Raw genomic sequence first — 9496 nt, forward strand, 5'->3', positions numbered from 1 at the left:
GTTTATTCCAGCTACATTACAGATAACCTACTGGAGACTTTGTGATAATGCCATTTGTGACCTGCTAATCTCAAAAATGTATTTACTGTTGATCCAATAATATCTTATTGGAGCTCCAACACTCATGTTTGAAGTCCTGATAATAGCTGGAATGGAAAAGCTCTTGTGTATTGACACGTTACATTTGATACAAAATAACACGTGTCCAATGAAATAAGTTCATTTGTTCAATGCATTTTCAGCAAACGCTGCAAAAATACTGGAATACTTTGATAAACATCCCTTACATGTAATCTTGAAGATGACATAAAATACAAGTTGGGTTAAATGAATACTATCTTTAAGTTCATACTAAAACCACAAACCCTCTAATTCATCATAAACCCTACCAGGGTAATATTCTCAGCTTTATGCTGAAACTGCCCTAAACCAGCTAAAATCCTCTGATATACAAGGCCCGTTCATTGCCCATAGTTTCTACTCGCAATTTAAGGGAGCATCAAGCCCCATGAAAAAGCAAAACTGGATTGGTTATATTTTCTTAAATTCTGCAAAGTCTCCCAAATTTTCCCAGTGGATTCTGAATGGTCTAGAGAATTCCAAACGTTAAAGCATTAGATTTTATTCAAAGCCTAATTGTACAAACACTGAAGCTGTTGAAAAAATCCCTGGCCTTTTGAAATGCAGGACTTAATCTATTGACCTTTGACCCCAAATTAAAGGTAACCCTTTGGGGTGCACACCTGTAAATAGGCCTAAACCCATCCGCCGAGCTCATGAATAAAAGTTATACCCTCAAAATACTCTACATTAGAGAGTTCTGAGAGCCATAACATTGGGGAATTGAAGAGAAATGGCAATGAAGCTCTGGCCCAGACTCAGGGCTTCCAATTCTGAGCATTTTGGATACAATTGGGCTCGAAAGTGCCACTATTTTGCCATGTTGTGGAGGGATTGTTTTTCAAGATGACTACCGTTCTGCTTTGGGGAAAATAGGGGTTGTCTTCTTTGGGCGAGAATTTCTCGAAAAGCCAATGGTCAACCCACCAAAAAATGAAAAGAATTTGAAAGATGACATGTTGATCATCATTTTTCTGTGCAGCTTAAATACCTATGAGAGTTCCGAGTATTCTTTAAAAGAATTTTGAAGTATGGGCATTTAGCACTAGTGTCTATGGGAATTTTTTTGCACTGTTGCACCCTGTGTTCTAGACACTGCCTCAAATCCCTCAATGAGGCTCCATCAAAAATCAATAGGCCCTATTATTATTCAACAAACAAGTGTAAATTGAAAAGAAAACATTTATTTTAAAACCAATTTTCAAAAAAAAGGAGAAAACTTTTGCTTATAAGGTAAAATATATTTACTATTAGCCTATTCGGTATTTTGTACCAAAGGTTGCTGCTTAACTCAAATTAGTTAAAGATATAGGATCATTTGCATTTATAAATTTAGAAATAACTCACCCATATATCATCAAAAACCTTGTTTGGATTAAAGATCGCATGCTGTCAAGGTACATGTAGAGTAGATCATTTGCAGCTATCCAAAAAGTAACTGACAAAATTACATGTTTTGTTGAAAAGCTTACTTGGTTAAAAGATATGGCCATAAAATCCCTGTGAAATTATTCGTTCTGGCATGCTGTCATTTTGAAGAAAACAATCAAAGTTCTAAGGCCATTTCCAAAGATGCCTCAGGTCAGGTGATACATTTTTGGGGGAAATTTCCATTAGTAACTGGTTTGTAATCTGGCGAATCCGTGGACCGACGAACACGTGCACGCGGTTGCTATTATTCGTCGGTTCAGTGCGTGGCACCGCGTAGCTGCAATCGGCTGAATGAGAACAAGTCCTGGACGCTGATTTCCGGCACAGTTCAAAACATGACTTGGCAAATTTTGAATAGAAAATGAGTTCCTAGAATACTGTTTTCTCAGAATACACAGCATTCACTGAGCTAAAACTTCATCAGGTTAGTTGTGAAGCACCCTTCTTTAGATTTTGAGCACTTTTGTTGCTTCATAAGAAAGAAACGCACAAATGACAAATGATGTACCCTACCTTTAACAAGACATCAAGAAAGGTTGGTGATTTCCAACAATCAGGCTTTTGGGTATGGACGAAATCAAGTCTTGTGATCAAAAGGTTGTGCGTGGTTTTTACCCCAGCTCTGATTGGCAAATTTCCAATGTCTTGAGTACCAGAGCTGGGGTTTCCCAAGCTAATCTACCCCCAGTTGCTCTAATTGTCCAATTTCCAATGAGCACGAGAGCTGGGGTTTCCCAAGCTAAGTTAATGTTAGGCTATACTCGTGTATGGGGAATTCCACTATTACACATGTATGTCGAGATTTTCTGGAAATCTGATTTTCATTTTTTGTATACATACCGGTAGTCGTGGTGTGAGAGTTAGCCTAACAGCAATACAAATGTAAGATAAAACAAATAAAGCACATTTATAATACGGTACTTGTATAAATTATGTGAGATTGTAAATCATTCCGGTAGTATTTTTTTTGTAGGCCTAATATTAACATAATTAGGGATTAACATTAACATTAGGGATTCATTCGGTTCCAAGTTAGGGCCTCGGCCATTACAACTAATTCAAAGGCACAATTGACCTAGCGTGGTAGAATCGCGTGAGAATCGCGTCAACGCAGCTTGTGAAATATGGTCCAAGTACATGATATACAAATGGACGCGGAACGCACAAAATCTGAGACAAACAAAAATTAGTGTACAAAAAACTCCATAGGGTTGTCTAAAGGGCGTGGCTAACTCTCAAACGGCGATAGGTCAATGTATTGGAAATTCCACTTTTAAGTTGAGATTTTGTGGTGCGGCCCTAACATGGCACACTTTCAATTTCTCGCCTCTAGTGCTTCACTACAGCAAAAGTTTTCGTCAAATTTCATAGTAAGTGCAATTTCATTAAGTGCTACACATTGTCCTTCGTACACGTTGAGAGTACCTAGGCCCTACCCGTTACAAAGTAGGGAAAGATTGTATCATCCAGACCCCACTTCTGTGGTTGTGTTCAAAGTCTGTGGAGAGTCGCCATGGTTGAATGCATTTTCAAAGTATTTTCGGTAATCGTGTTTCACAAGTTCCCTTCATAAATCAAAACCCTGCCCTCTTTCCACAAAATTAAGCTAGCTGATATTCAACATGGTATCTTAGCGAACTATCTAGATGATTCCAAAAACATAAAGTGACATTTCAAGCTTGTACCGGTATGATAGCCAGATGTTTAGGTATTAAGTCCCATAACAAGTTTCTTTCTGTACGGAAAGTTCCATATATGTACAAAATGAAAAGGCTTTGGCTACCGTTCTACCGCAGCCGTGATGTGAGTGACACAAGCCATAGTTAGTGCAGCAGTAGTACATCAAACAGTCGTCGGGTGTGCACTTCAGCGCCCAGTTGGCAAGTTTGACCGGTGCGCACCCTGTGCGTGGTAATCAACCGCGCATTGCCATTCCTTTGTATCCAAATTTTGTTTGTACACAAAACCAATGACCACTCTGGCCAGCGATCACACCTTGATCAGCTGTCAGTAATGCCTCCTTTTTCACTGCAATGGACCGATCCAGTAAGCCCCTCCCACTGCACACGTGGGCAAATTAACACGAGCTTCTCTCCAATGCCACACTGCATTTTCCTGCCGCGCCCATCATACGCGCGTGCACGCATGTCGGACTTTTGTGCACGCATGTCGGACATAAATAACGGCTGTGATTGGTCAGAATACCATGGGGCGGTGCTTACTGGATCGGTCCATTGTAGGCTGAATCTTCATCATGGATCATTATTTTCTTCAGGGACCTGGGTAGTGGTTATTCCTGACAAGGTTTGGGTGAGTCTCAAGGGGAATTAGTGTGTCACGGGCACAACATGGCACATTTTGGAATTCAATTTTTAGAGATTCTTGTTGAAAGTTTCCTCCAGCCCTATGGTCTCCGTGCGCCAACAAAAGAGGGGCATTTTTACCTCTGAACTGTACTGGTTCATGCGCAAAGTACGCACGACTTCCTGAATGTGCAAAAGCTATAGCCACTGCGTCTTCGCGTGTGCGTCAGGCGTCGTCGGCGCGCGAATACGTTCGAATTCAACTTGCGTTGGTCTCCGAGATTAATCCCTGCCTCCAATAACTTTGGATACATTCGAAATATGCAGTGGATAGATTGGGAACCAGTCACCCCCAACTCTCCTTTTCTGGCCATTGATGGGGTACTTGTACACGGATTCCATGACAATGGCGATCATGTACATGTATCTAGGGGCCCGGTCCCTATAAGGGAACAAAATCCACTTTTAAATTATTTAACCTGCCAAACTAGTTGGCCACATTAAGAACATTTCCATAGAAGTGCAGGGTTTTGAATTTTTGAGGGAAATGTTGGGGTAAAATGACGATGACAACGACAACGACAACGACAAAACGCAACACGAAAATAAAGATGGCAATCACCGCACGATGTACCGTGAACCCGCAAGGCGCGCTGAATCGCACGGCACAACCACCGTAAACGGCTTAGAAAAATCGTAATTTCTACAACTGTTCAAAAATTACCAAAAAAGTGTGTTTTTGAGAGAAGTCTGCTTTATGTTAAAAAGGTTATTTTTAAGTAATAAAAACCACCCTCGACTCTTATTTGATCGAAACTAAACAGGGGCCCTACACTTCACGATTGCCAATACAACATCCCAATGATAAAATATAGGACTGAGGTAACTAGAACGGTTACTCAACAGCTCAAGCTACGATAGCCCATAGCCCCACTGCACTCGATGTAGGGAGTCCGGCGAATTTCATTTTTTAGCGAAAAAAATATCATGTTTTGTATCACTGAAAAGAGAATTACACAACAAAATCAATGACGTTTGAATCAGCTTCATAGGTGTTTGTATTTTGAAAATACAACAATTTAAATGGCTGAATTTGGAGTTTCAATTCAGTAAGATTTACTACTTTACATTATAAAGCATCTTTTATAAATTTCTTATTTTCCGAACCTATCAAAATGTTTGGTATCATATGAATGCCCATTTAAAATAAACATAAAGTTGATTTTTGAATCAGGTTTTTACCATTCATAACAAAAAAGTTACATTTTTTTGCCTGGACCTTCGCACTGTCCACTGGAGTGGGATCGGCCATTGCCAGACTTTGTCTGGCACGTGGTATTTATAACAGGGATAATTCGTGGAGTCGTAGACACATATTCTGTGTGCTGCGTTGTGTGGATTGGGATCGGAAATACTTTACCGTTACGCACGGGCAAAACTCCACACAACACATCAACACGGAACAAATTGCGTGCACGCGTTATTACTGTTACCGTGTGCCAGACTACATGCAAGTCTGGCACCAATGCCATCAGCGTACAATAACATGCAGTAGTAGACTAGTCTGGATGCAATGGCGTCTCGCCGTTGTACAAAATTCTCTTGTTTCGCCTCTGGGCAATTGTGTATCTACGGGCCAGGGAACAAAATCCACTTTTGAATTAGTTGACCTGCCAAACTAGTTGACGACATTAAGAACATACAGGTATGTCATAGATTTAAATAAAGGGTTAGGTTTTCAAATTTTGAGGGAAATTTCGGGGGAAAATGACGATGACAACAGAACGCAACACAAAAATAAAGATGGCGATTACCGCGCCATGTACATGTACTGTGAGCATACAAGTCACTCTGCACGGCACCAACCGGCACGTAAACCGCGTTAAAAAAACGTAATTTCTACCCCCAAAAAAATGTTCAAAAATTACCAAAAAGGTGTCATTACATTGAGAGAAGTCTGCCTTAGCCCTCCTTGGCCTCCTACTATTTAAGACGTCACCAATGGTCAAAATGTTTGTATCTCACCTCCTGGCATACTGTGTACAAACCAATGGGGGTCTTGACCAATATTGACCCAAGTAATAACCAGGCTGACAATGCATGTTTCCATAGGAGGGTTAGGTTGACAATGTCATTTTTCAGTAATAAAAAAATCTTGATCGCCCGCCTCTGTACCCCGACCTTTAAAAATGCTTTGCGGAAAGGTGTGGAAAGCTTTTAGTTTTAATCATTTCTTTTTATACCACTGTTTTAATAAAAGTCTGAACTTTCTGGGTACAAGTGTACCATGCAGTACGTACCTTTTTTATTTATAAAGATATGATCAAAACAGTTCGATTTATCAAGAAGATTTTAATTTTACACGGTGGTTTAAGTGAAAGTGCTGGCTCACGCGGTAATGTTTGTGGCATCTGTCGATATGAAAAGTGCGAGTTCTCAATAAGAATTCATTTTTTTCCATCCAAATGAATGCAAAGTTCTGAATAAATGTTTTTGATGATAGGAGTCAGCATTTCTCTTGGTATCAGGTAGACCCGTGAACGTGGCGTTGTATACAACGCCACGTTGTTGTGTATTTTAAAACCTAGCAAAATCGATCCGACATACATAATTCCGTATGGGTGTTGAGTACTCACCTAGAAATCTAAATTTGCCCGTCCGATTATTTAGGCTGTGTAATTTCGACGAAATTTGCCCATCAGTAAAGACCCATATGAACGTGTAGAAATTTCATTTTAACCCGACAAGTGACCCTGACAAATGACCCCGGACGAGTCGCTTGGACAGATTGACGGCTGTTTCATGTCGCAACCCCGAAAAAAAAACCCGCACCCGATTGGCTGCTCGGCTCATCTCGTGTACGTGTGCGCACACGCACGTGGGCACACGCACGTGGGCACACGTGCACCCGCGTGCGGTGCGGTGAGAGAGGAAAGGACTTGAAACTTGTCTAAAACGATGTCTCTTTTAGCTGCGACAGTAAACAGCCGTCGAATTATACGAAGGACAGTACAATAAAACTCAATGCGCATGCGTCACTTGGGAGAAAATGGCAGCTAGCACTGAGCAGGACTTCATAAACCGACTTCTTCAAATTTCGTCAAATGCAAGTTTTGATGTACAAACAGATTTCAATACAGCTTCATATGGATTGTGAGTACTTATTACATTTACAAAATAACGTCCAGTGTGTGTAATGGAGGGAGTCAGAGGGACAATTTCGCCAGGTTCTGAAATACACAACAGCGTGGCGTAGTTTACAAGCCACGTTCACGGGTCTAGGTCAGGATACTTTTTGTATTTTTAGAGTCATGTTGATACTTTATTACTTATTATCACGGTTTTAAATTGACTAATTTTGCGTATAGGTCCCAAACCGCTGGACTCTCTGTGGCCAGGCGCCAATGCCACTGCACTAAACCATGGAGCATGTTGCTATTTATTGATAAACCAAACGTCTTAAGCTAACCAACTCCGTGGCCGTGCTTCAGCATGTTCAGCGCATGTTGCGTGGCGTAGGTGCTCAAATCGCACACAAACATAACAAATTTCATACAAACATGACGAAATAACACTTTTACTTACTGCAAATACCAATGATTGTTGACAATCCTGTTGCATCAAAATCAACAGAGAGGAAATTGTGTGTGTTCCAAATCCAGTGTTGTAAACACATCAGTATCACGCATTTCGTGGGCGGCGTGTAATGTTGTGATACCGAGATGACGTCATATGGGACATGGACAACAGCCAATTAATTATTATCACGGGCCCACAAGAGGGCGCTATTGAAGATAAATGGCACCGCGTTGACGAGCCTTGTCGTTTCATTTTTTTTTTACCAATTTGGTTAAATAATTGGCCTGATGGCTCTAAAACAAGAACTCACCTCAACATTTCTACTTGTGCGAAATGCCAACTATAAGATCACTTATAAAGCATGTAGGCCTATAATTAAATGGTCGAGGTATCTCATCTCAATAGACCTTATACGTTAAGGCGGAGCCAGAGGGCAGTAGTTTTGTATTAACTTTATAATTAAGTAAACCATTGATGCATCCATTGCACCCCACTCTTGCCTTTTTTAAGCGCCTCTACAGGAACCTGACACTTTAATATTATATGGTACGTGTATGTCTTGTTTTTGTCTTTTTCAGGCCAATGAATTGTAACAACCGTGATTAACCTTGTCTCATTCTACTGCTTATTAATCTTCTTAATTTTATTTTTGTAATGCTTTTATTGTTTGTTTTCTATTTTTATACTATCGCATAATGTTGTAACTGCCGGGCACCTTTGAAAAACAGTGTTCCACTGAAAGGTCTCCCCAGGATAAACAATAAATAAATAAATAAATAAATAATATGATTTCTTCTTTTTCTTTTCTTTTTAAAATCCATTCATTGTTAGGCCTATTTTTATATGTTGATTCCCAGTTTCAAATAAATCTATTCTATCGATCATACTTCAGGTCCAGGGTCAGGGGCGGATCCAGGAATTCATGTTTGCAGGGGGGTCAGGCCCGTCAAAATGTTGTTTATGTCCGAATGTTACGGCCAGGCGGACATAAAGGTAATGCAGCACATTGTTTCTTATAATTTGTTTTGTGCCAGAGCGGGGGGGGGGGGGGGGGTCGACCCCGGAAATGCACCCCCACCCCGGGTCCGCCCCTGAGGGTAGTGGATCTAGGCCTACCCTTCGTGTGAATCCCACCCATCGGTGTTAACCTTACTATCGCGCTGGTGTGAAGAGGAGGAACAGCATGTTACTATTTAATAAGATTACCATGGTTACCCCTTACTGACAATTATGTTACTGTCAACATTATGCTATAGGCTTAATACTTTGTGATGCACTAGAAATTTTCTCCATTCACCGTTAAAACATAGGCCGTACCATCGTTTTCTTGAGTTGTTGATGAGGTATTGATTATTATTTTAAATTGCCATAAACTGTGATATTACGTTTTAACCAAATTTGTCGAATGATAAAGAGTAACAACGAAATTCTTTAAAGTCAAGTTCTGATTTTTCGAATTTGCAAAGGCCGCGCGTCCGGGAATTTTTTGAAGACAAAATGTTGCACTATAGATAGAAAACACGGATGATTATAGCTGGATTTCAGCACTCACAAAAAATTAATCGTATAGCCTAGCTGATGAAACGACACAACAATGTCCACCGCTTGACTGTATTGTTTTCTTGAAAATCAGTTCAGTCTTCAGACGGTATTATACAGGGGCTTTTGGCAGATAAATTTACGTGTGCCGTCACATCTGAAATCGTTCCAATAGTAAGGTGAAAAGCCGACGCAATCTTCCAACCCCATGTAATTGTTGGGTTCACCAGGTATAAATTTGTCAAAGTTCTCCATGCCAACTTGCGGGTCGCCTACCCACTTCAATTCTCCCTCCTGTATGATATCATTGAGCCCAATCCAGGTTAATATATGTGCAGGGACATGGGGCTGCAACAGGTTAGCGAGCGCCGCGTTATCCGCGGCGTCCAGGATCTTGATAAGATAGGAGCCTCGGCCGATTCGCCGGCAGATTGCCTCAGCCTCCGGCCAAGTCTTCTCGACCTCCAGGAACATCTTATGGAAAGAGGGGAGAAGTGGAAAGGTGTAAAAAGATTAGAAGATAG

General features: G+C 40.7%; 1 protein-coding gene across 1 annotated transcript in view; it reads right to left on the reverse strand.

Annotated features, from left to right (window-relative positions):
* LOC119721938 overlaps positions 1-7526 on the reverse strand; it is a 32779-nt gene extending 25253 nt beyond the window's left edge. The window contains exon 1 of the mRNA XM_038191894.1: positions 7440-7526. The gene's annotated coding sequence lies outside the window, so the exon portion shown is untranslated. The remainder of the gene's footprint in view (positions 1-7439) is intronic.
* Between the last annotated feature and the right edge of the window lie 1970 nt (positions 7527-9496).

Source organism: Patiria miniata, unplaced genomic scaffold (genome assembly GCF_015706575.1).
Source record: "Patiria miniata isolate m_02_andy unplaced genomic scaffold, ASM1570657v1 HiC_scaffold_14, whole genome shotgun sequence".
Taxonomy (NCBI): Eukaryota; Metazoa; Echinodermata; class Asteroidea; order Valvatida; family Asterinidae; genus Patiria; species Patiria miniata.